Raw genomic sequence first — 27,631 nt, forward strand, 5'->3', positions numbered from 1 at the left:
AAGGGATTTTATATTTCCAAATTAAGTTTCATTTCCTAGGATTTGTGTCCAGAAAGATACAGAGCATCAGCATTTTCCCATGTAAGTTTGATTTGTGGAGACAGCAGAAAATGAACATTTATGGGGAAGTAACTCTGTTTCTCCAAACATAACTGATGAGTACAGGTAGGGGAGACAGAGCCAAGTCTAAAACAAATGTGAAGTTTCTTAGTTAACTGAAAGGGAACTTAAATCAAAATTGTCAACATTGCTAGTTCTGGAATGATAATACTGCTAGTGGGGATTCCTAAAATATTTGTCTGCACATTAAAATTTACTTCTGGAGGAGAATAAAAGGAAAACATGTTTATAAAGGCTTTGGTTCTTTTTGTTTAGATACAATGTGGAATTTTGTCCTGGTGCATTTAGTGTTTCCCAGAACTGTTTATCAAATGAATTGAATAGAATTATTTTGTTAAAGGGTAGGAAGAGAAAATTGTGCTTGAGTTGAGTTATATGATGTTTGAGTTATAGCTGTACTAGGTTACATGTTTAAATAACAAGGCGGACTTACATAATTGGTTCTGGCAACTAGAGAGAAGGTGTTGAGTTACATGAGTTCTCCTAAAGTTTTCTGAGAGGAAGAAACAGGCACATATAAAAGCACAATCAATGTGGACTCACTTTCTTGGAAATATGATTTCCAGCTCTAAAGTAAAATATTTCTATTTTTTTGTGAGATACAAAGAACCTTTGTAAATTGAAAACAAGTGACATTGTCCAGGCAGCCTTTATATGAACAATGTGGAAATAATTTAAGTGAATTGATTTTGGTGGGTGGATGAATTATATAAGATTAGGGGGAGGGGATTAGAAAAAAAAAGATGAGGGCAATTATGGGGAACATTATAGAACTACTGTGTGGGATAAAAGTGGAACTGGCAAAGGAAGTGAGTGCAAAAATTATTCAATAGATGTTAAAATTAATAATACTTATTTCTGAGTAGGCATAATTAGGATTACCATACATTTTTAAATGGAACCAGTTATGAGAAAGATAAAAGAATATCTACATGGGGGGAAAGTTGTATCTATATGGAGGGAAGTATGCAGTGGGGTACCCCAAAGCTCTTAAAAACCTTGTTTATTCTGACCTTTTTCACTTCTGCACATCTCCGTAAACCATGTTATAATTTGACTTTATTTCTTCATTAACCCAAGATCTAAAAACAAAAACTATGATGCCAACAAATAAAGGCTCTTAAACCTTCATTGATGAAGATCACTGGTATAGGGTTTCTGGCTTGAGCAGGGGGTTGGAGTAGAAGACCTCCAAGATCCCTTCCAACTGTTATTCTGTTATATACGGCTTAGTTTTTTAAAAAAAACCTGCTGATAGCTACATGAAAGAGAAACTTTATTCCATTACTGAAAATGTGGAACTATCATTCTTTTAAAATTAATAGCAACTCATACTGACGTCTCAGTTTCAAAACTTCCTCTTTCTATTGCATGTTATTTCCATAATCATCAGCATGGTTACAACTTGTGCACTGCTTTAACTAGTTTCAGTAATGTGTACACTGTGCATTCATTCATCTTTTAAGAATTGGTACCATCATGAAAAGATCATGCTGTAATTTTCCCTATTTGGGGGGGGGGGGGAATAAAGAAAGTAAAAATGACCTCACCATTTTCTTTTACTTTTTGCTTCCTTTTTTACTGCATTATCCCACAGCCAAATCAGGATCCACAAAAATTAGTAAAATATCTGGTGTAAGTGAAAATTGTTTGTATATATCAGATACAGAATAGGAGGAGTTAATAACCATGAGTAATAGAGATCACAAGAGTTTGCTTGTTGATTTATGACCCGTGTCACACATTTCCGCTGGGAATGAAATACAAGTATATGTGTTTGTAAAATGCATTCTGATGGTGCCTTTTATTGCAAAAATGCTGAAATGACAAAAAAAATAAACATTTTGAGAGAAAATGTATATTGAATTACATATTCCAAATGATACCGCAATATTCGTTGGCATCATAATTATTGTTATTAGATCTTGGTTTAATGAAGAAGCAAAGCCAAATTATAAGGCTTAGCTTATAGGGTGGCTTAAGGAGTGAAAAGGGTCAGAATAAACTGTTTTTCCTTGGCGGGTTCAAAGGAAATAGGCCCTGCTTGAAGGAAAGCTATTCCCACTAGAAAGAAAGTACAGATGGACTTAGTGGCTGGTTCTCAGCAGAAATTCTAGGTCAAATCCTGATCTTTGACAGTCAGGGATGCAGTTGTAGCTATTTTGGTAGGCTAGCCCCTTAACGGTCACCTAATCCCTGGGTCAACATCTAACACTGAGCCATGGTTCATTTAAGTTTGTTGAATAAAATTCAATGACTAGTTTTCATAAAATGCTAATAATAGTGTAATTTATTTCATACCGGCATTTGTAGTCTATTGTACAAACTAAGCCTGTTTTTCATTCCCTGTAAACCTCTTTCTGCTTGCCCAGGTCTGAGCTCTTTTAATTTCCTTTATTTGTTTTAGCATTTTGATTGCCTTAGAGTGGAACTCTGAGTTTCTCAGAGGAAAACCATGCAAACATGAACTTCTTTGCAAGTAATTCAGAAGAGGCACCCAGATAAACTCTTTATGGAATCTATTCAGAGGTGGCTTCCCAACAGTTCGGCTGAGTAAGTAGTAACTCAGCCTGCCATGCCCCTGACCTGGTTCTATTGTCCGTGGCGCCATCTTGATTTTTGGTTCTGTGCATGCGCAGAACAATCTTCATTGCAAAAAATGTATTTTTCCCCTTTTCTAATGTTGTGTGCATGTGCAGACCTTTTTGGTGCAAATGCGCACATGCAGGGAGTGTGTGCACAAAACTTTTTTTGCGCTGAACCAGCAGTAATGACGATAGAAACCCACCCCTGATTCTATTATTTTGTACTATTTTGTACTGCAAGAAATTGGAGGCCAGGATAAGGTATATATAAAATCTGGAGTGGTCAGTCTGAGGTTTTAAGGTACCATATAACTTCAAATCATATTTTTGTATATGCCTGATAGGGGTACAAATGCCGAACACCTGAGACATGCATTTTAAAATGAGATATACATGTAGTCCTTTATTTACAACAGTTTCACTTACTGACCATTCAAGGTTACAATGGCACTGAAAAAAGTGACTTATGACCATTTTTTCAAACTTACAACCATTGCAGCATCCCCTTGGTCATGTGATCAAAATACAGATGCTTGACAACTGACTCATATTTATGATGGTTGCAGTGTCCAGGGGGTATGTGATCACCTTTTGTGACCTTCTGATAAGCAAAGTCAATGGGGAAGTCAAAATTTCCTGACAGTTAGAACAATTGATCAGCGGAACAGCTTGCCTCCAGAAGTTGTGAATGCCCCAACAATGGAAGTCTTTAAGAAGATGTTGGATAGCCATCTGTCTGAAATGGTACAGGGTTTCCTGCCTAGGCAGGGGGTTGGACTAGAAGACTTCCAAGATCCCTTCCAACTCTGCTATTGTATTGTATTCACTTAAGAACCATGTTACTAACTTAACAACTGCAGTGATTCACTTAGCAACTGCAGCAAGAAAGGTAGTAAAATGTGGCAAATTTCACTTAACAAATGTTTAGCTTAGCAACAGAAATTTTGGGCTCAATTGTGGTTGTAGGTTGAGGACTACCTGTACATGAAATCAGTCCCCGAAGCCCCCAAATATGGCTGAAAAATTCTAAAACACATTCAGAGCAAAGAACTGTAGAAACCAAGTGGGTCATTTAGCTGCTGAATGTAACCCTTTGAAGCCTTTAGGTTTTGGAAAATGTTAAATAGAGCCTAGCTATTCAGAGTATTTTGCCACTAAGGTTATAATTGTATGTATATTTAATTAGGACTAAATTTCACTCAACAAAATAGTACAAAATCTTGTACCATGGGCATTTTAAAAAAAAATTCTGGAAACAATTGCAATTTTGAAAATGGCAAGTGAAAATATTTAGGCCAACTTCTTTTACTTAGAAAAGGCAAAGCTACTTCTACAGCACTGAAAATTTGGTTTTTATAGATAAAACCACAGGAAAAGTAATGAGATGAAGCATGTCAGAGGAACAGAAAAACCAAAATATAGAAGCAGCACAAATCTCAGAATTTTAGAAATATCAGGAAGTAACACTACAATGCAGAAATAAAACCCACATGGAAATTAAAACCTGTCATGGCTACTCTTTCTCTCACAATCTCTTCTCATCAGCCAGTTCTAATTTTCCAGATATCTTTTTTGCTTTCCTCCCATGGGCATTCAGTGGTTCTACACACCACTGCCAAATTAACAGCTGTGTGTGTGTGTGTGTGTGTGTGTGTGTGTGTAAGGAAGGGAGAGAAAAGAGTTGGGGTTGTTGCTATTATTACTACATTGGCTCCTTGGAACAGACACATTCATGATTTGCTATCATTTTGCCCTGTTTTGTATTCATCTTCCTATATATTTTCATCAACTCTGTGTTTATAATTTGTTTGTTATTTATAAATGATATACAGCAGGGCCCAACTATTAGAAGGCCCTTTAAATCCATGAAAATAAACAAATAAGCAAACCAATAAATGCTTTCTTGTCATTAATTCAACCAAATATCTTTAAAAAAATTCATTTAGCACCACTCTTCTGTTTTAAAAGGATTTCCTGAGAAGGAAATTAAACTGGAACAATGTAAAGCAACAGTTGTCAGATTAAAGTAATAAAACAATTACTATCCCTGAATTTAAGACTGGAAAGTGCATGTATATACAAAGGATAACAACAATTATTTGACTTTATTTGCCTGCAGTGGCGTAGTTGTTATTGTATAGTACTGCAGGCTACTTCTGCTAACTGCTGGGTGACTGCAATTTGGCAGTTCAAATCTCACCAGGCTCAAGGTTGACTCAGCCTTCCATCCTTCCGAGGTGATTAAAATGAGGACACAGATTGTTGGGGGCAATATGTTGACTCTATAAACTGCTTAGAGAGGGCTGTAAAAGCACTTTGAAGAGGTCTATAAGTCTAAATGCTATGGCTATTATGTCCTCTCAATTTATTTCATGGTACAGAGATAAAATCTGTATTTGAGCAATACAAATACAAAGCTGTTTGTATTTTTGTTTACTCATGATAGAAGATAAGCAGCTTCTTGCTATTGGGATCTAATCAGATCCAGCAAAGTTAAACGTTAGGCTTTAAATATATTCAGAACATCACTCTCCCATTACTCAACCTTTCCCTATCCCAGTTCACTGGCTATATTTGCAGACAGTCAGTAGACCTCGATTATATGTAGGCATTTCTACAGCATATGGAGAACTATGTGCAAAATAAGTGTGATGCAGCAGACATAAGCATCCTCTAGTAGGCTCTCACTCACACAGCTACCCTGTTACACTATAACACTACATAGTGGTAATACACACACCTCTGGTTTTCTTTCTTACTCATAGGGTTGAGACTATTCCATGTAAATAGTCTCTTAAGACTATTCTTGAATGTGAAGCTTGCATTTTAAGACTCTGCAATGCAATAACATTTTGGTCATATTAGCTAAATGTGACTTGGATTGTCTCATCTGTACAGATCTACTCAAAACAGATACCTGCTGCAAATTGGATGTCTGGTACTTCTGTTTGCCTAATCAATTTATAAAAAGAACACTAGTGTGATTAAAACTACATTTTTAAAAAATTCATTAACCCAAATTACCAATCAGCTCTATACAATCTTTCATTATTATATTTCAGAAGGGGAGGTTCAATAATGTGAAGATAGATATTAATGAGAAAGAAATATTACTACCCCAGGCCCTTTGATTAGATGTCTACTGGCACTGGTTTTTACTGGTCTAAATGATTAAGACTGCAGATTATAAACCACCTCTAGTCATGAAAGGAGAGTAGGAGGTATATTGTTTCATAGAGTTTATTATATTGTACCAAGAGAAAGGAGACTGAGGTTCTAGTCTATCCTCAGCCATCTCAATATTCAGGTCTCTTCAATTTACATGTGAGTCTATCATTTCTTTCCTCTTTCTTGCTTTTCCCAGCCACACTTTACTTCGCTGTTTGCTAATGAAGATGTCTATTTGAGATTCAGAGTTAGTGGCCTGCTTCTTTACCCATCCAATCCTCTTAACAAACTCCAAAGGAAAAGTCATTAACACACATAAGAGGTTGTGAGAATAAATGATTGATGCTCCTTAAAATGATGTAAAGGTCTTTTGTCTACCGAACAAAACAGCGGAAGAGCTCTACAGATTGTGGTTTATGTGGACTAGCTCTTATTTTCTGGTTTCCCCATCCTGTGAAATTCACTCTGGAAGAAACTCCCTTTATGAAATGATAGCGTACACAATAGAGAGGCATGAGTGACAGCACATTTTGAGAACGATCAGTTCAGGCTCTCTCTCCCATTTTGCTGAGTACAGATGCTGGAGAATAGATGCAGATGTACGAGAGAGAAGCCAATCTCCAGAGATGCAAATGTAGCCTTTTTATTTCCATATTACTCTAGTCTAAGCCTTATTAACAAGGTCTAATGGCATGGTTGCCAAATTGTTGAAGTATGTGGACCAAGTGCAGTTTATTTATTTAACTTATTTCCTGCTTTTATTATTTTTATAAATAACTTCAAGTGACTAACATATCTAATACTCCTTCCTTCTCCTCTTGTCCCAACAACAATCCTGTGACGTGGGTTGGGCTGTGAGAGTGAGTGATTGGCCCAAGGTCACCCAGACAGCTTTCAGGGCTAAGGCAGGACTAGAACTCATGATCTCCCAGTCTCTAACTTGTCCTTAATCACTAGATCAAACTTTCCCATTAGAGATAAATATATTGGGTACTTTGGACTACAGTTCCCATAGTACCAGGATATGGGTCATGCCGCCTACAGTCATGTTTTCTTTATTTCTATGCTGGCTTGAATTGCTAGGAACTGAAATCCAAATCTTTTGGAGATATCTAATTCTCTCCCATGATAGATAGTTAAACAGGTCTGAATAATTTTACCTAAGGTCTGTACAGTATTACAGACAGTATTTTATGTTGCTTATCCACTCACAGAAAAAGCTTAATTATTAATATCTTCCTGCAGCTCTATAGCAGCACTTATAGCAGTATGTGGAAGCTTTTAGCAAACATTTGAAATGATTTAAAATGACTCCACCCTGTCAAAAGAATGGATTTGCTGAACTAGGATGATAGGGTCGTAAAAATAATGCATTAGATAACAATAACTAACAACTTTAAAAATCTGTCCCTTTCTTGTGACAGCATGCAAAGAATTGATGGCTTCTGTTTTATTAACATGTTCCAGGAAGCATTGCAAGAAATTAAATATCCAAATGGATTTCAAAACACAAAGAAAAATACAGGTGTAAGCTTGCCTTCTTAGACAAATAAACTATTCAGCACAGTAACACATTAATTTCCCTTTGAAGCCAGCATATGAGGTATTGTTTACAGAAGCCAACATAGTGCATGCTTACGATGAGTGATGAACACAGTTGGCAATGAAAAGAGAAGAACTGAAACTGGAGTTCTGTATAGCCAAAAAAGAAAGAAGAAAGACAGAAAGAAAACCCAGGACCTGCACTTCTGGAGATGAAATGCCAAAATGAGTGGAGCTAATGAGCACAGCAGAATGAAGACTTGTTGTGTAGTCTGGCTCTTCATAATTCCTTTCCGGGAAAGGAAAAGTTTGAGATCACCCACAAGTGCTCCAGACCATTTCTCCTCATGAGCAGACCACAAGTCAGCAGTCTCCAGTAGGTTTAGAGCTCTTGGAAAGCCATCTTTGCTGAAATCGCAGTTGGCGCCTTCAAAAAGCAACAACAACATTGGCTTCACATACTTCCTCTTCTAATCACTTTTGGAAATTGCTTATTAACTGCTTTTCAGCTATTAGAACCTTTGGCTCATCCAAAATATGTTCTGGCAGCATCCGGTGAGATTCCTTCAACCCTGAGTAAAATAAGTTTTAAATATAAGTTTACGGATCTAAAAAAAATCTTTTTGGATTAAATAGCAAAAGGGGAATGTTGTATCAGAATGTTGATATTTTGAAAGTTATAAATGGGCTAAGGATTCAGATGGATTTGAAATAAGATTTTTAAATTGACAGTAAGAATCTTTCTTATTGTGGGGAAAATGCTGTTGTATTGAATATTTAAAAAAAAACATGATCGGATGGGACTTTGGAGTTTGGACACTAAAGGGAACCAGAAAGAAGTAAAGATTACAATTAAAAGAGAAAAGCATTTAAATTTGATTTACTAATACAGAATGAAGCAAAATACTTTATATTGGACATATTGAAGCATATTTTTGAACAATGGACCTACAGGTTAATTTTAAGAGTGCCTGCCATTATAAATAGACTGTGTTTAAAGATGTTATGGAAGAGCATCAAGTTTTACCAGACAAGATTAAGACTGGTTTGAAAATGGATTTAAAAACAACCAGCTACAAGAATGATATGGAAAAAGGTTGGCTATACAAATGAAGCTGATTATAACTAAAACTGGTATACAAATAAGGACCAAGAAAGTAACTTGGATAACTTGGGGGAGGCTGGGAAAGAAAGAGTAAAGCGGCCTCATGAGATAGTTTAAACAGGAATAGAATACACCAACACACTTTCTCAAGCAACAGGTGCATTGCTTCCTTGTTGTTCCAAGAAGTCAGCTGTATATCTAATCAGTGAAAGATTGACTTTGACTGTTGCTAGAGGAGACCCATGCAGAAGCTCCTCCTCCTCGCTTCCTATTTGTATACAGTATGTTTGCTTTTGTTTCTCCTTGTGTAAATAGGCATATCAGACTTATGAACTCATTTAGCCTCACATTCTATCAGTGGCTTGATAGGAAAATGAGGGATCATTGGAGGTCTCAATATGGATTTCTTTCCCATTAGTTGCATTCAATCTTTGGTGACTTTTTGGTTGTCTCTCTGTTCCCCCCACTCCTCCAGCAATGGCATTTTAGAGGAGGCAAAGGTGAACAGGACCGCTTATCTTAAACATATACACATAGGGAATATGTGTCATTTGAGTGGACTTTGGATTCTATGAGATACAGGTCCTACAGCTGGCAATCTAGACTTAGCAGCACTCCTGCATACTCTTTCTGATGAAAAAATGTTTTTTCCTTAACCACACCCCCTAAAAACCTCACAGCATATCATGCAGCTTACCTAGCTTGTGCTGATGTTTCCAAATAATATCAATTGGCAGTACACAGTGGTGTTAGGTAAAGGGGTTCCACCACAAATCCACGAAGCCCTTCTGCGCGGAGACATAAGCGCGAAGACTAATTCGCGCCATTCTAAGCGCTAAGGAAAAACGCGACCCTACCGCGATGACATAATCGGGAGGGCAAAATCACGCATTCCCAAGCACTCACTACCCTAAACCTAACCCTAAACCTAACCCTAAACCTAACCCTAAACCTAACCCTAAATCTAAACCTAACCCTAAACCTAACCCTAAACCTAACCCTAAACCTAACCCTAAACCTAAAACAAACCCCTAAACCTAATCCTAATGCTTACCTTAAATGAAGTCGGCTTTCTGCCGCGGCGCCGTTTTAAAGCGCCCTTATGTTGCCGTGCTGTTGTCGCGGCAGTGATGACACGCGGTGATGACGTCGCGGCTTTATCGCCGCGATTTTATCGCCGCGATTTTCACCAGCACGGTTTTGTCGTGCCACGAGGTAAAGGCACTATGAGAATTTACATAGTAATTTCTAGATCCAGCCTCCTGGTTTAACACAAAGTGATGGACTAGAGCAGGGGTGTCAAGTTCCATGAAGGGAAAAAACATTGCAAAACTCCTTATGACAGGAATATGATGCCACAAGTTTGACACCTGTGGACTAGGGGAAAAGTGGGGAGATACTGTCACCATGATAGCAGTTCTCTCATAATTTCCCCTGAATGTCAGTTACTGGTACCAGGTACTGTCCAGAGTTTCAAGCCACCCTATTATCTGATTCATATACTGTGCTAATGCACACTTTGTTGAACTATGAATTGCTGACCACCACGAGTCCAACACAATTAAACTGCATTATGGTTTTATTGTGTTGTACAAACTCAATCTAGACTACGTCTGGAAGGGCCTCCAAAGCACAGAAATAACAATAAGTTTTACCCAAACGTTAATTGGTCTGTTTTTTTTTCACTGAACATGTGTGCAAAAGAACATTTGCACAGTTTGTTCTATTGTTATATAAACAATGCATGCAGTGACTTGGTAGAAAGAGACAGACAGAAGTTTCTGCCTTCTAGAATTTAATCTTGGTCCCGCTTGCCAAATGAGGAAGCATTCCTCTGCAAAACATTTACAGTCTTCCTGCTGTCCTTTTCCATCTCCTGCCCCTCCTTCATTTGCTTGTTGATAGTTGGCAAGGAGATCAAGAGAAACTCAGGGCATTTCCTGTCAGCTCATTTAAAGTGCTGCCCAACTAGCCTTGAGCCAACAGAAAACTCTTTTTGTTGTCCAGTTATTCAGTTATATCTGACTTTTTGTGACCCAGGGGAGGACATGACTGTTTCCCCAAGACTGTTTCTTTGAGTTTGCAGAATTCATGCTTATTCCTACAATACCTTGCCTTGTGTTGGCTTATTTGCCATTGTGTTTCTCCAAGCATCTTTTCCAATGACTCTTCCCTTCATATTGTGCTTCCTTTAAATTTCGACTTCATTATTAGTACTCCTGGTGAATGGTCTGGTTTTACTTCATTTCATTTTATTTTGAATGATTTGTTCTTTTTGTAGACTAAGATATTCTCAATCACAATTCAGAGGGACCAATTTTTCTTTCTTCTGCCTTTCCAAAAGTCCAGTTTTCACTATTCTCTGTTACCAGTGCAAAAACCATAGCCTTGACAACACATGTTTATATAATATTGCAGAATAATAGAATAGCAGAGTTGGAAGGACCTTGGAGGTCTTCTAGTCCAATCCCCTTATCAAGGACAAAACACAATCTTGTCTTAAAAACCTCCAGTACCGACAACTTCTGTTCCATGGTTAATTGTTCTAACTCTCAGGATTTTTTCCCCTTAGTTCTAGGTTGGTTCTCATCTTGATTAGTTTCTATCCATTGCTTCTTGCTCTGCCTTCAGTTGCTTTGGAGAATAGGTTGAGAATAGGTTGATCCCCTCTTCTTTGATGTCTATTAACTTTTCCTATATTGCCTAGATTTTCCATATTCTTATTTTAAATAGCAGATATGTCATTATTTTATGGTTACCAGTTACCATCCCTCTGAATTTTTGAGCTTATATACTGTATGTATGTTTGTGTGTGTGTGTGTGTATGTATATATGTGTGTGTGTGTATACACACACACACACATATATATATACATACATACATACATACATACATACATATTAGAATCTATCAGGTTCAAATCCCAGTAAGGGTATGGCTAGCTGATGAGAGCTAAATTGAAATAGATCTATACTATTCTCCCTTTATTTATTTATCACCACAAATACAACAAATATATATGTGTAGGTGTATGTGTATGTGTATGTATGTATATATATATATACACACACATACACACATACACATACATACACACACATACACATACACACACACACATATATATATGTTACTGTTCAACCTCTTTACATCATTGGATTAGATTGACATTGCCTGTTAACATTGTTAACAGGTGTTTTTAATACTGAGAAGCAGACTTTTTTTCTTTCACTTGCAACAAGAGATTTCTTACGTCTTCCTCTCTTCGAGTCATTAAAGTGGTGTCATCAGTATAGCTAAGGTTATTGATGTTTCTCCCAATGATTTTAATTTCAATGTCTATTATTTTTGTCAAACATCTGATGATATTCATTGTATATAAATTAAATAAGTAAGGTGGCCCTATGGACCTTTGGCATACTCCTTCCCAATTTTGAATTTAATTGCTCCATTTTCTATTCCAAAATGATTCTTGGACATCATACAAATTCTTTAATAGGCAGATGAGGTAGCCGAGCATTACCATATTTTAAGGGCTTTCCTCCATTTGTGATCTATACAATCCAAAGCCTTAGCATAATTGCTAATAGAAAAATAAATGTCATTTTAGAATACATTCGCCTTTTTTCATTATCCATTAAATGTTTGTAATATTATCTTGAGTGCCCCTGACTCTTCCTAAGCTAGGATGAACATCTGGCACTCCCATTCTATGTTTTGATTAAGTCTAGATTACTAAGAGAGGTAAGTGCCATTGGTCAATAATTGGAACATTCTTTAACCTTGTATTGAAATGTAAAGTGATTTCCTATCCCACTCTTCTTAGCCATTGTTGTTCTTTCTATACCTGCTTTCAAATGATAAGGAGCACTTTAAGCTCAATCACTATCCTGCCACAGATAACTGGTTCACCAAAAGCCAGCAAGTGCAGGCCATATTTGTTGGCTTATATCCCACCTTCATTATTTGTTATAGATAATTCATGGCAAGGTATGTACCTAATACTCATTCCTCCACCTATTTCTGCACAGCAATTCTGTGAGATGAGTTGGGCTGAGAGGGAGAGTGAACTGGCCCAAAGTCACCCAGCCAGCTTTCATGCCTATGGCAGAAAATTACAGTATGGTTCAAAGAAAAGAAGGAAAGCATGTGGACATACATATACCAATCATTCTCATTAAGATAGGCTGGTGCTTGGGATGGTACAAATCGATGTATCTGTGAAAACACAGTCCAAGCTCCTGTTTTACATAGTTAGATGCAAAAGTTGTCTACAGTTTAGACAGACACCAGAGGGCAAGTGAAGCTAAAATGAGCTATTCTGCTGCATTGTACAATCCCCTCCCATCTCATGCCTGTCACCTATTAGCCGGTTTACTTTTAAACAGGGGTACAACTTTAAAATTGCATTAAGCCCATCTGTAAAAATAATCCAAGCGAAGAGTCGGTGGGCATTGGAGGAAGGAGAAGGAAGACCGTCCAATGCTTTGCACAACCAAATCTCATGCACCGGACTCAGAGTCTGATGAACACCAGACACCTGGGAAGTTGTTCTGAGATATAACTCCCATCTGCGATACCACATAACCCATTTCCATATGTTGGGCATCTGAAGTAACTGGTAGCAGAGTTGCAGAGTGTTGCCCTTTTGCCTTCTCCTGCATGGTTCAGTCCCTCTGGAGTAGAGGCGCTTTTCACATTGTTTGAAAACTTGTTAAAGAAAATCCATCCCTAAACACTGTTTAAACCATAAATACATAAGAGTCCTTTCTCTTCTTCTAAATCAAATGATCTCAGCTACAGAAAACTGCTGAATTATTTGGTCTGTCAGCACAACCCTGTTTTCAGAAATAGCCAGGTGCCTTTTTAAAAAAATCATATGATTTTTTGCCAGGATCACCTTATTAGTCCCCCAACAGCTGTGTCTGGAACATTATATAATGTGGATTCCCTGAAAATACCACCAGAAGAACTTAATACCAGTTAGGGCCTGGGGGAATCAGAGCTTCTGTAATGTTTTTGTGATAACTTTGGAAGAAGAGTATTGTAAAAGAATTTGGGAAGGGGAAACAGGGTGAAACTAAATCCACCAGGAGAAATGTTATTGCCAGAATTTTAGAGTTACATTTGTGACAATGATAACCACCAGTTACAAAGCCGAAAAGAAAAAAAAAATCTTTTCTGGAATGGGAAAACTATACTCCAGCTAAGAAAATTACAGTATGGTTCAAAGAAAAGAAGGGAAACAAGTTTAAACTTCATTGCACTTGAAAGTTATACTGCCCAAGGAAAAGCACAGTCCTCTTTATTTTCAATGCAATTCTTTTGCAGAAGACTTTTTTTTATACATTACACCTTCAGATCACTCTAAAAATGACCTTGCAAATACTGTGGCTTTTACACACTGTGGCCCAGGGGAGAATTTCCTCTTTTCTCAAACATTTCCTGTTTCAGATATGCTGCCTGATACTTGGTCTCTCTCTTTCCTTTCTTTTATCTTCTTGATTGAATCCCTAAGTCTTTTGCTCTTGATTTGTATACTATGGATATGGAAGATAAACAATGGGGCAGGAAGTGCTACCTCTGAGATATAATAGCATATTTGCATAGTGAGATGAGTTTTGCCTAAGGGCTCACAGAATCCCAAGGCAACATCTCCCAAAAATGCAATATGAGGAGCAAGACAGATATGCTGTTGTCTTAAAAATCAATGAATAAAGATGGAAAACACAGAGAGCAGCCAAGGTTCTAACCTTACACACTTTCCTGAGAGTAAATCCAGTAAATGCAGTGGGATTTATTTTTAAACAGGCTTAGAACTGAGCTGCAAAAATAAGGAATTGCTAAGTACATAGAGCACGTCACCTAATTATTTCAACTTAATGATGCCAAGGCTTGAATTGGCACTGTTTGCTTGCAGAACAGGTGCTGTATCACTTGAACTGTGATAACTCCCACTAGGCTGTTAATCTACTCCATCTTTTTAACTTTCAGGGCAAAAATATTCATTAAAAAGTTCATGGGGTTTTTTTTGTTTCAGTTTTGTATAGTTGCCCATTTGCCAGATCTTCGGGGTGACAACCAACATTAAAACCAGCAAACCTCCCCCTCCCACACACAAATATCACATGCATATGAGCAGCACATAGGCTAACTGGGTACTTTTACCAAATAAAATATCAATTTGCTAAAGAATCTTTCCTTTAAAAGTCAGGTAAATGAAAATATTCCCACTTTAAATAGCAACATACAAACACATCCAATCTCTTCTGTGCAGTTGCTGTTTGTGTATGTATATATAGTTCATTCTTTAAACTTCAGTACATTTTGTCTTCAGTTTCAGTCTTCTCTGGAGTGAGTCGCTACTGGCTGTTACTTCTGAATTGGTTGTATTCTAAATAATGTAGGTCCTAATTTCCATTTATTTCTCCATAAAATGCCTATTTATGAAATAGCAAAACAATATCCAAGCACAGGCTGAAATTTAGAACCAAACCAACAATTATTTTTCTTCTTTTGTACTTTGGAGAAATATTGCTAAATAGATTTTTTTAAAACCAATGGTACAGTATGTGCTGTAATGAATGTTAATATGTGTGAATGTGTATCCAGAAAAGGAAAGAGCAATTGATTATGTATAGTGATAGAATTCATGATAAAGCATTTTCGCTTATATTTTATCTAGAAAACTCAGCATCCCCCCCCCCCCAGGCTTCTCTACAGATTAGCTGCTAGAACGAGATTTTAAGGGTAGGAAAGATTGTGTGAGGGTTTTTGAATACCTGGTGGTTATTAATTAAAAATATCTCTTAGCAAATGGCAGATTGTTGATGACTTTGTCCAGCTTCAGAAGCTAAAGAGCATCAGGCCTGGCTGGACTGGAACAAGAGATTAACAGAGAATCCCAGGGCTAAGGCCTAGACAGGTGGAAACAATTGGAGGAGAAATCAGTGCCAAACTACTCCTCTTTAGCTCCCAAGAAACATGTTTGTACATGTATATGAAATTACCAGAAGATGTACTCAACTTGACAAGGACTACTTTTAAAATTCTTCATTAAAGGACACCACCTTTTCTATGATTGCAATGCTAAACTATTTTCACATGGGATTTTGGAATTTGTGGTTCTTTGTGTTATAAAAATAAAGCTATTGTAATAGCCTGCTATGCAAACATGACTATCACATTAAGTCATAATACTGTTGATTTGGGAGGAATTATATGTACTATGTACACAGCAATTATGCTTTGTTAACCCGAGTTAGAATTTAGAGCAGGGGTTCTCTTTGATACCGTAACACAACAATTACATGAGTTTACGTGACACTTCAATAAAATAAAAGCAGTAAGTTCACTAATGTTCGAACTGATCAAACAGCACATGTGCTATTTACTTTTAATAATTAATTTTTAATCTCTGTATCAAATGAGCCAATGATAGGTCCTAATGGAATACTTTTCATTAGATATGAGTTAAAAGAAAACAAATAACATTTAAAGCTGTATTTTGAATGGAAAACAAGCTCACTTGTTTTTGCAATAATTTCTGGAAATCAAAAGCTTCATTTTGTAGACAGCTATTTTTAGAATAGAATTCTTTATTGGCCAAGTGTGATTGTACACACAAAGAATTTGTCTTTGGTACTCACCAACTCAGGAGTAAGGATGTTTCTCTGTCTTAAATTAGTTTTTCTTAAAGTGCTCCTAAAATGCAATGAGTCCCTTGGACTGCAAGGTGATCAAACTGGTCAGTCCAAAAAGAAATCAACCCTGACGGCTCTTTAGAAGGCCAGTTCCTGAAGATGAAACTCAAATACTTTGGCCACCAAATGAGAAGGAAGGACTCACTGGAGAAGAGCCTAATGCTGGGAAAGATTTGAGGGCAAAAGAAGAAGGGGATGACAGAAAATGAGGTGACTGGATGGTGCTAAGTCCTCGACCTGCGACCGGTCCTAAAGTCCTCGACTTACGGAGTCACCGAAGCAGTAGGTGTGAGCTTAAATGGACTCCATAGGATGGTAGAGGACAGGAAGGCCTGGAGAAGTGTTGGGTCGTACATAACTTCACAACTAACAACAACAAAATACAGCAGCTTGCAAAATGCCAGAGAGTTTAAGTTGTTTTTCCCCACAGAGCACTAGGCTGGATGGAAAAGAGAATGGACAGTGAGCCTTTATTCAGTGGGACTTTGTGGGAAGAGATTCCTTTCCCCATTCTTGCAATTTCTGCCCCACTGCTCTTTCACAGCTTTTCTCCCTTTCTCTCCCTCCAATCAATCCTCTCTGCGAAGTGAACATCAAGTCAAAAATGGTCAGACCTCTCCTTAGAAAACTTGTGGCCTCCAGGCATGATGATTTCTCCTTTGAAAGGAAGTGTGTGTGTGTGTGTGTGTGTGTGTGTGAGAGAGAGAGAGAGAGAGAGAGAGAGAGAGAGGGGTGGGGGGGGGTTACGAAGCACTTAGACTACTTTAGCAGCAGTCTGGCAAGCCTGCTCAGAAAGGATTGAGAGGAAAGCATCATTTGTGTCCATTATTTTGCAACCTCTTTGGGTCTTGGCTCAGATTTTGAGAACAGCTGGTTTAAGGTGTTTGTCTTTTGGCGTTACAAATATTACGGTATCTTCCCAAAAAATATAGATCAGTTTATTCTGCTTCTTAGTCTTTCTTGTACCAAGCGGGGATATAGAATAATAGAATAACAAAGTTGGAGCGGACCTTAGAGGTCTTCTAATCCAACCCACTGCTTAGGTAGGAAACAGATTAACAGAGTTGGAAGAGACCTTATCGGTCATCTAGTCCAACCTCCCCCTGCTCAGCAGGAGACCTTACACCATTACTGACAGATGGACTATCCAGTCTCTTCTTGAAAGTCTCAAGTGATGAAGCTCCCACAACTTCCGAGGGCAAGCTGTTCCATTGGTTGATTGTTCTTACTGTCAGAAAGTTCCTCCTTGTTTCTAGGTTGAATCTCTCCTTGCGTCAGTTTCCATCCATTATTCCTTGCCTGGCCTTTGGGTGCCTTAGAAAATATCATGATCTTTTCTTTCTTATTGGAGAAGGTGTTTGTGGACTTAGTTAAGTACTGACTTTCCATAACCATGTGCAGGGATTACTGGCATTGCTCCTACTGATAAAACCCCCAGAAATAGCCAACAAGTCCAAATTATTGTTTGAAGCAGGCATCATTCTCAGTGTAAGGGAATGTTGTGGATGCAGAATCTCAGACTTAAAAAGTAGATGGGGAAACAATTTATTTCTCAGTGCCATTCAGCTAAAAAATATGGTTCTGTTTTAGTTTCCTCCCCCCCAAAACAAATAAACAAACAAACCAGAATGCAAACTTCACATTCAGCTTAAATACCCTTTTAAAATCAAGTCTAAATTGGTAGCCGAACCATATTTCATGGAAACAGGGTCTGGGGTTTTTTTTTTTTTTTTTTGTGTGTGTGTGTGTATACATACATACATACATACATACATACATACATACATACATATATTTTCAAGTCGGCTTTGACTCCTGGTAACTGCCTGGGCAATCCCTGCAGTTTTCTTGGCAAGGATTTTCAGAAGGGGTTTGTCCTTACCTTCTTCTTAGGGCTAAAAGAAAGTGACTGGTTCAGTGCTTTAAATCACTACATTTCTCAGTGTTAGTTTTAGTACCATATTTATCTGAAGGGAAGATGATGATGACATTTCCAAAGAAGAATAATAGGGAAATATAAATTATAGACTCTCAGTTTCCCCACTTTGTGAGCTTTTGTGTAGCATGGGCTACACGTTTTCATACCTGTATGTCTGCCTATCTATCTTCCTGAAACCCAAAAGTTAATTACTTATAATAGGGTCCCAGTTTCCCATATATGCATACCAGCTATTCTGTTTCACCCAGAGATTCACACCTGCTCATACTGCACACAGACAAACACACACACCATCTTCCTTCCAGAAAAAAAGGCAAACAAAAAAAAAAAGAATAGGATGGAGAAGGGAGAATGGAAGGAATAGCTATACCGAAAAAGGGGGCAAGAGAAGATAAGGAGCAAGCAAAGGGAAAAGCTAATTGGACAAGGATAGAAAGTAAAAAGAGAATTGTTCTTTTTAGGCACTGAGAAAAAGGGTTTGCTAGGCAAACAGCCCTCAAGAATAATTGCTCATCTTCAAGGACATCTTCAAAGTATGCAAGGTTATTTGCCTCCTTTTCCCATTCCTTTATTTTCAAAGGCTTCTTTTATTCTTATCTTGTGTAAGAGTTTTCTTTTCATGCAGGGTGACTTCATCAATTCACTGGTAATTATTTGGGGAAAAAGACCTCAGCCTTCCAATATTTTGGATATTTTGGTTTCCAGATTACAAAAGTATTTTTTCTACAGTATCTGTCCTGAATATCCTGCACTTAAATTCAGTAGAGAATCCTGCATTTTCATGTTATAATAGGGTAGAAAAATTCTATCCTTTTTCTATTGCATCCATAATTTTAAATGTGTCACTATTCCTACCTCCACTTTCCTGCCTACTTTCTAAACTTGAAATGTTTACCTATGCTAATATTACACTTTCCTGGCACAGAATCGTATTTTGCCTTTCACCATTTAACCTGTGTGGTTAGATTGTTTACATAGAGTATATATCAAACACAAACCAAGTATTGTTTTGTCCTCTAGTTGCAGTGTATACACATGAGCAAAGCATTTTGAGCTTAGGACAAGGGCACTGTAGTTTTGCACAAAGTGCCAGAAACATGAATACTTGCACAAGGTGATGATTTTCTTTGTGCCATAGATGCGATGTTAAAAATACAGTCGTAGCATAATGTGATGTTCTTAGTGTGTCCTGCTTCCAGGGCTTCCTCCAACCCTTTTAATAACAATAGAATAGTAAGGCACAACACTTGGAGATCTTTTAATACAACCTTCTGTGGAGGGTAGGATTCTACACCATCCCAGACAAAATGGCCGCCAACCTTTTCTTTAAAAGCCCTATTGCTGGAACAACTGTGACTCCAGGTATAAGGATAAAGAAATGTCTTGCTTTGAATTTGTATTCCCCTCCCTAAAGCTTCACCTATTAGTTATTATTTTGCCCCCAGGAGTTATGGATAATAAATTCACACCCTCTTCCCTTCAATTTGCTTTTAATACAATTTTTATTAAAAGGGTTAAAAGCAAAAATAAAACTAATACAAACTAGATTAGACTAAAGAAAATAACAGAAAAATCTGGAAGTGCAGTTAAAAAAAGAAAGAAGAAAGTAGGGGGGGGGAGAAAGATATGAGGAAAGATATAAAAGTATAAAGAAATAGCTTCTGGTATTCTTCACAGCAGTTGTAAGGACAATTATATTTTAACCATTTCTGTAAAGTTATATTATGACTCTCTTCTTTCTATAATCTGTCCTGCCTAATTATCAAAACCATAAATTGTAAGTTCATTTTTTTTCATTTTTATGCATAACCAATTTTTAGCCACCAATAAATGTCCTTTCTTTAATCAAAGAAGTCAGTTTATACATTTGAGATAATTTATCTGGCACAATGTACCAAAGATTTTATAATTTTATAAAAATTCTTTTTACAATCAAGTGCTTTTCCACTGATCCACCTGTATATTATTATAACCAAAATCCTTAGTCTACTTCATCATATATTCTTTAACTTGTTCTTCCTCCATTTCAAATTTCAGCAAAGATTTATGCATTTTAGCAATTACATGTTGATTGTGGGTACACAATTGTACTTCAAATTCTATCTTACTTCGCTCTATAGTCTATACTATGAGTCTTTTTATCTATTTTGAATCTTTTTGATAAATCTAAAGGGGGATGACTCGACCCTTCTGCTATTATTTTTTTCTCTTGATTTAATCTTATATTCTCATTGATGATTTCCAATAATTCCTGATATATTATCTATTCGTCTCTACCTGCCTTTCTCTTCTGTGGATTGCTTCTTGTACTGAGAACCAGAGAGATGTTTCAAGCCCACTCTGGATTTATTATCTGTTCCCTATTCTCAATATGTGGGATGCAGTGGTTCAGTGGCTGAGACGCTGAGCTTGTTGATCAGAAAAGTCGGCAGTTCGGTTCAAATCCCTAGTGCTGTGTAATGGAGTGAGCTCCCATTACTTGTCTCAGCTTCTGCCAACTTAGCAGTTCGAAAGCACGTAAAAATGCAAGTAGAAAAATAGGGACTACCTTGGTGGGAAGGTAACAGCGTTCTGTGTGCCTTCGGTGTTTAGTCAAGCCAGCCACATCACCATGGCTTTGAAATAGAGATGCGCACCAGCCCCTAGAGTCAGGAACAACTAGCACATATGTGCCAGGGGAACCTTTACCTTTATTCTCAATATAGCATATTTACCACAATGATTTTTAAAATTTATCTACTAATAAAATGATTCTAATTTTATCATACTATGAATATCCTTGCCATCTGGTTGTGACCTTCTAACTTAAAAGTCTCTTGTTTCACACCAACATCCATTCTTCCATCCAAACCAATCTCCAAAATACAAGTTCAATCTGGTAAATCCTGTCTGCCTCTTTCCTTTGCATCCTATAATGCCTTATATTTAACTTGTACCTGCTTCTGTAAAAGGTTAGCTTGCCAGATAATAGTTGTCTTTCCTGGAGGATTTTTTTTTATTCATCCCTTTTTTAGTCTCATCCAAATTATTTGCATTTTCTTTTTAAGTTCATTATTAAGTTATATAAAGTATCCTCTTACAGAATGTTCACTTCCATCCTAAACCATTCTTGCTCTCTGTGTCTTTATTATTTTCAAAAAATTCTTTTAACTCCTTTTAGCGATCTTCCATTATCCTTTCCTTTTGTAACCATATTTCATTCAATCTGCACCTAAAAGAGGTATCTTTCTTTTTAAAAGTTAAAGCCACTGGATTGTGATCTGAAAATGTGTTTGATAATGTCTCTATTTTATAAACATTAATAGCCAGAGTTTTAGAAATCCAAATTGCCCCAATTCTTGAAATAGATTTGTTTTTTAGAAAAATAGGCATGTTCCTTTCAGTCAGCAATTTTTATCTCCATACATGAACAAGTTCTAAACTATTAATTAAACAAAAAATGATCTGTGGTAGTTTGTATTTTTAATATTTTTCTCAGAAGTTTTAACTTTTTGCGCAGAAAGTATCCTAGTCCAATCTCCCAAGAGACACCAATTTTCATATGGAAATTCCAATAATTTGTCCAGAACTCCTTATAAAATGCTGTTTTATCTACATCTGGGACATAAATTTCCAATATCAAAGTCTTAGCCGTCTGTAGATTAACTTCCACCCCAATGTATCTGCCATGATCATCCGTCAATGTAAGTTTTTAATATAGCTGATGATTTACAGTATATACAAAATAATTCAATTTTTTTCATTCCTGCTAAAATAAATTGTTCATCTAGATTTTTGTCACTCAAAATGATTTCATATTTTCCTAATATGCATTTCTTGAAAGTAAACCACATTGTTTTAACTTCTTCAAATAATAATAAAAATATCATTTGAGAAGCATTTCCTTCATTTATATTCCACATTAAGCATTTATAATCCATAGTTACACCAAGATTTTAGAAAAGTCAATAGCTATAATTCCCAATATGGAATCATATTGAATGTCTTATTGTATCTGTTGTGGCTTTTGTTTAGTCATAACTGTCTTTGTCACTTCTATTTGTAGTTCCTCCAATTCTTTTTTAATTCCCCCCCCCCCCAATCCCTTGTTTTCTGCACAGAGTTCAATCTGTTTAAAACTAAAAATCACCCCATCCACTAAATGGAATCTTCTTCTGTTTTAAGTTTGTTAGAGAAAAATACTCTTTTCTCTTACTTAGTATTCAAGTGGAATTTCTGTTAAGTACAATTACATCTCAATTAACTTACCTCTAGTTCCTGGTTGGCCATTTCACTTTTGATTTTAGCAAGAGTTTAATTGGATGAAGGGAAGTATAAATATTTGCTATATTTTTAAGGCTGAAATAGCTGAGGAGAAAAATCAAGTGAAGAACAATGAATTAGGAAAAACACATCATTTTACCAAGTAATAAGTATTAAGCAGGAAAATTTTGATTAAATTCAGAATGCAGGATGTAAAAAGAACAAATGCATTTTACAGGCAGGAATTTGTTTAAAAAAGAATATGTTCAAATGTTGCAAAGTTAGTTACAACATGAAGAAATTGGAATACAGAGTATCACCCATCTTTCTCTCTCTTTTTGTTTCCTGTAATGGTTGAACCTGGACTCATCCAAGACATACATCTGCTAGCAGATTTAGGACTGATTCAAAAAATAGTGTGCAAAGCATATTTCATTTGTAAGATTGGCTGCCCAAGAGATCTTGATGGCTACCACAATTAGTTTAAAACTAGGCTAGAATTTTTTTTAAAAAGGAAGTCTTTCAAATGTTGTTTGATATTAGAATGTTTGAGTCTGAAAGAACCATAAAACAACAATTGCAAGAGCACCAAGCAGGAGCAGGTATTGCCTAGAGGCTGCCAAGAAGATAAGAAAAATCTGGTTAGATCAATCCAAAGTCAGTACATAGTTTAGCATTTTGTTCCCAATCAATTTTATTTAGAAGCACAGAAGCAGGAAAACTCAACAGAGAACAGTTCCCCCTCCCCCCCGCCACCAATGTTTCTATTAATACCAGACTTTTTAATGGTTTATTCAGCAAAGCATTATTAAGTAGACTATGGCTTGGTGTAATATGATTTATAATAAACTCTGGTTTAATGAATGTTGGATTACAAGCTGTTTCAAGCTGAGGTTCCCATTTTTGAGAGACAGCTTGAAAGTGATATTTTTAAGTGAAAAAGATCAGAATGGAGGTCTGGGAGAAGCTAAGACAAAAACTAAAATTAACATAATCTAGCAGATCAAAAATTATTCTCTGGGTATCTGACAATTACTTCATTTTATCACAATTTGCTAACTATGTTTGCAGGAGATTGGAAACTATGTACAACCTCACAAGCCGTGTACCACAGCTTAGTAAAACCACCTACTGTACAAGTAAAAAAAGGGATGTATATAAATGTTTCCATGGTTCCTTAATTGCTAGTCTATACAAGAGCATTATTGAGCAAACTTCTCAAAGATGAGAATGTTCATATCTGTTGCTTGTTAAATGTGTCAAATTATGAGATATCTATGGAATTGGCAGTGTAGGAAGCAGCATTTTACGGGTTTTATTACAAATCAATCTGATTTAGTAATTTCTAGGGGCAGCATTTGAGGTAGATTTTCACAGTCTTACTTATAGGCCTCAAGAGACTGAGCCATGAGCGCATTCATTAAGCTAGAAATCTCTTCCTGCTGCTGGCCTTCCAGATATTGTTCAACTTCAGTTTGCGCCAGCTATAGCCAGCATAGCAATGGTGATGGATGAGCATCAGCTGCCCCTCTGTGCTTTAGAGCAGTGGTCCCCAACCCCCGGTCCGCGGACCGGTGCCGGGCCGTGGAGTACCTGGCACCGGGCCGCGCAGCGGCCGGGGGCCTAAGGGAAAGTCGCTAGGCCTACGGGACAACGTCGTCCAATCAGTATTCTGGCTGGTCGGCGAGGTAGGGGAGGTAAGCTAAAGGGGCGTGAATTAAGGCCGGGCGTTCAGTTGCTGAGCAGCGCACGCAAATTGGTGGCTGGGGTGGCCGGGCGCGTGCCTGGGACGGTGTGCGGAGTGGGGCCACCGGACTGAGCCTCTCTCAGAGGCGGTTGGTGGGGGTGTGCCGTCGCGAGGTTTCGCTGCAAGGAATGTGAGAAGCCCAGGTGGTTGTTTCCTCCCCCCCTCTTCCCCGCGAGCTCTCGCCGGCGCCGGGCTTTCCCCTGGCTCGTCTGCGGCCGCCGTTTTTGTCTCCCGCAGAGGCTGTTCCCCGAACCACCACCACCACCACCACCAACCCGGCCTCCCCTGTCAGTGCCCCGCGTCATGTCGTGATCTCCGGGCGGACGTGTGGGACCAGGGAGGTGGCGGTGACGGCGGCTGCTGCTGCTGCTGCTGCAGCCGCCGATGGGGCTGCTCCGGATTATGTTGCCGCCTAAATTGCAGCTCTTGGCGGTGATGGCGTTCGGGGTGTCCGTCTTCTTCCTGGAGAACCAGAGCACTCGGGCCACAACGCGAGTGATGTCAAATTGACCACGCCCAACCCAGCCCCACAGGGTCAAACACAATCCTGATATGGTCCTCAATGATATCGAGTTTGACACCCCTGCTTTAGATCCTGATAGTGTTTTAATTATTAAAATTTAATAGACATAAAAAAGATGAAGAAAGACTAACCTCTATGTTATTTTTATGGAAGGCCTGCCTGAAAGTTATAATGGTAGCTCCTGGGCCGTGCGCAAAGGCTCCAGGGAAGAGATGCCCCCCCACCCCTGCGCGCGCTCAGCGGGCCACGGTAAAATTATCAAAGGCTGACTGGTCCGCGGCGATAAAAAGGTTGGGGACCACTGCTTTAGAGAATCAAAAGAAATGTAATTAATTAGTTATTACTTAGTCTTGTTAAGCTGCTGCCTTTGAAATCTAAAAATTCTATTGGCTTACAGTCCAGGAACAATTTAACCAGACGCCTGGTGTGTCTGTACACACACACACACACACACACACACACACACACACAAGTTCAAACAGAAAGCGACTGTGGCGAGGAGGAAAGGTTTATCATTACAAATATTATAAGGAATAAGTAGAGGTGTCCAATTATTACATTAAACAGAGTTCATCAAACAGTATCTAGCACAATCCTTTTGAATGCTATCTTTGTAACCCAAGGCTAAAATCTTTGTAAAACCAGAAATAATTAATGTGCTGGGCCCACTTCCAAGCCAGATGAATCTTTAAGTTGACCTGTAAACAATTGTAGCTCAAATTAAACAATAACCATTGATAGCTTAGAACAATGCTTTGAGAAAGCTGTTTATACTTACCCATGGTAACAGCTCCCTTGAGTCAAATCAATTAACTGGAAATTCCTAAGTTAAAAATATGGGTTTTAAAAAATAATTTGAGAATAATTATTGACCTGCTCTCACTACAGAATTGTGCCAATGTGTAACCTTTTGAAAAATATTCACGTGGTACAAATGCTTTTAATCAGGGGAAAGTCTTTTCAAACAAAAGCCTTCTTTTTGTGATAAATGAGGGTACAGTACTATTAAAGTTGGCCTGGAAATAATGTAATTCCTGCAATGGCAGTTCATTTTTGTATAATATTTCCACATTGGCTCTAATTTTTCTCCCACCCTCTCCATTGCAATAAAGAGAGAAAAAGGAAGAGCAAAAGCAGGGAAAGTTTTTTGGGGGGACACCCAGACATTTTCTCCTCAATTAAATTTGCTCACTTTGTGTTCATTCAGTTCCTGGTTGGTGAGAATTTCAATGATCCTTTTTGGTTGAAGTGCATCAAGTACTAAGTTGTATATTGTTGCATATTTGTTTTCATCATTTTTAGAAGAGTTGGATTATTTGGGGGATATTTTTCTTATAGTGTTGAAAAAAATCTTGTTTGTTAGCTATTTTATCCCTTCTCGGTAGTTTTCAAATATTTGGAAGTCAATATGTGGATAAAATACCCAATAAAACAATGAAAATGAAAATTGAATATCCAATTAGTTTACCTTAGTAACAAATAAGTTAATTTAATGTGCATCAGTATGATTTAATTTTACAGAGAAATATTAGTATTTTGATGGCTCTAATAAAAAGACATCATTGTACTAGAGGTGTATAGCTAAAGAACTTCATTTAACAAATGCTAATCTAATGTTTAAATATACTGTACACGTTCTAAATAATAAAAAAGATAAACAAGGTTTCCCAATCAAAATTTCACTTTGTTTTTAATTTTAATTTCTTCAACAGATTTGGTAGATGTGGAAGTCAAACAGAAAGATGCTAGCTATTTTTTTGCCTTTTTGCCTTTCATAATTTAAGCCTTCCAGAGTCTTAATGCCTAACGTAATTACATTCTACTTGAGCCTTTTATAGTAAAGCAAAACAAAACCTCCAATGCTATTATGCTATTAGAATTGGGCACTATCTTACAGCACTCTGGATAGAAAATAATAATGGGACCAAGCAATGGCCAAAGGTTGGCCAACATCTCTTTTCTGAAACACAACGATATGTATAAGAATTAGGCTAAATAGTCTTACCTGAAAAAAGTCCATTAGGTGCAGTAGTCAAGGCATCAAGCTAGAAGCTATTCTAGTCCCACCTTAGGCATGAAGCCAGCTGGGTGACCTTGTGTCAGTCACTCCGTCACTCAGTCTCAGACTGAGGAAGAAGACAATACAAAACCACTTCTGTAATCTTGCCAGGAAAACTGCAGGGACTTTTCAAGACAGTTGCCAGGAATAATAACAACATAAAAAAAAACCTGACTCAAAGGCACCGAAAAAAAACCCACCTTACCTTATTACTCATTATTTGCATTTATACTCCATTTTTTCCTCAGGGTGTTGAAATTGCACACTCTCTTGCCATCTTTTCCCACAACATCCACCTGAGGGGTAGACTATGCTGAAAGAGAGTAACTCTTTTTATCTTGGCTCAAGTTATGTGACTGAAGAGGGCTTGAAAGCCCAATGTTTTAGATAAGAGTTGGAGTCAAGGATTTGTCCCTTTCTTCTACTGTATTCAGTTGTAACCCTACAATGCATTTATACTTGAGGGCATGTGATCATATCCAGTCCCAGGTCATAAGATTTGAGATTTTATTTTGGTTCTTCCTAATAAACTGGATTCTATTGCTTTACCTCCTGCCATAGCCATCTCCCAAAGATCTCCCTTTCAGCTTAGTCTGCCTGTATCTATGACTGTTAAAAGCATGATTACAGTACCATTGAATTGATGTAAGCACCATTCATTTATTGCTCAAGTTATGTGGAAGATTGCTTACCAACGTTCATGGGATTCATTGTCTCTTTGCATCAAGCTAACCTGCTAAAATCAGTTGCTATGGAACTTCCAAGTCATAGTTCTTTCCAGTGGTGAAATTCAATTTTTTTACTATTGGTTCTGTGGGAGTGGCTTGGTAGGCATGGCAGGGGAAGGATACTGCAAAATTTCCATTCCCTCCCCACTCTGAGGCCAGCCAAAGGTAG

General features: G+C 37.6%; 1 long non-coding RNA gene across 1 annotated transcript in view; it reads right to left on the bottom strand.

The window, feature by feature from the left end:
• The window catches only part of LOC116503151, an 87,806-nt gene extending 63,446 nt beyond the window's left edge, over window positions 1–24,360 (bottom strand). The window contains exon 1 of the long non-coding RNA XR_004254661.1: window positions 22,412–24,360. This is a non-coding gene — a long non-coding RNA (uncharacterized LOC116503151). The remainder of the gene's footprint in view (window positions 1–22,411) is intronic.
• Window positions 24,361–27,631: the final 3,271 nt, after the last annotated feature.

This window comes from Thamnophis elegans, chromosome 2 (assembly GCF_009769535.1).
Source record: "Thamnophis elegans isolate rThaEle1 chromosome 2, rThaEle1.pri, whole genome shotgun sequence".
Taxonomy (NCBI): Eukaryota; Metazoa; Chordata; class Lepidosauria; order Squamata; family Colubridae; genus Thamnophis; species Thamnophis elegans.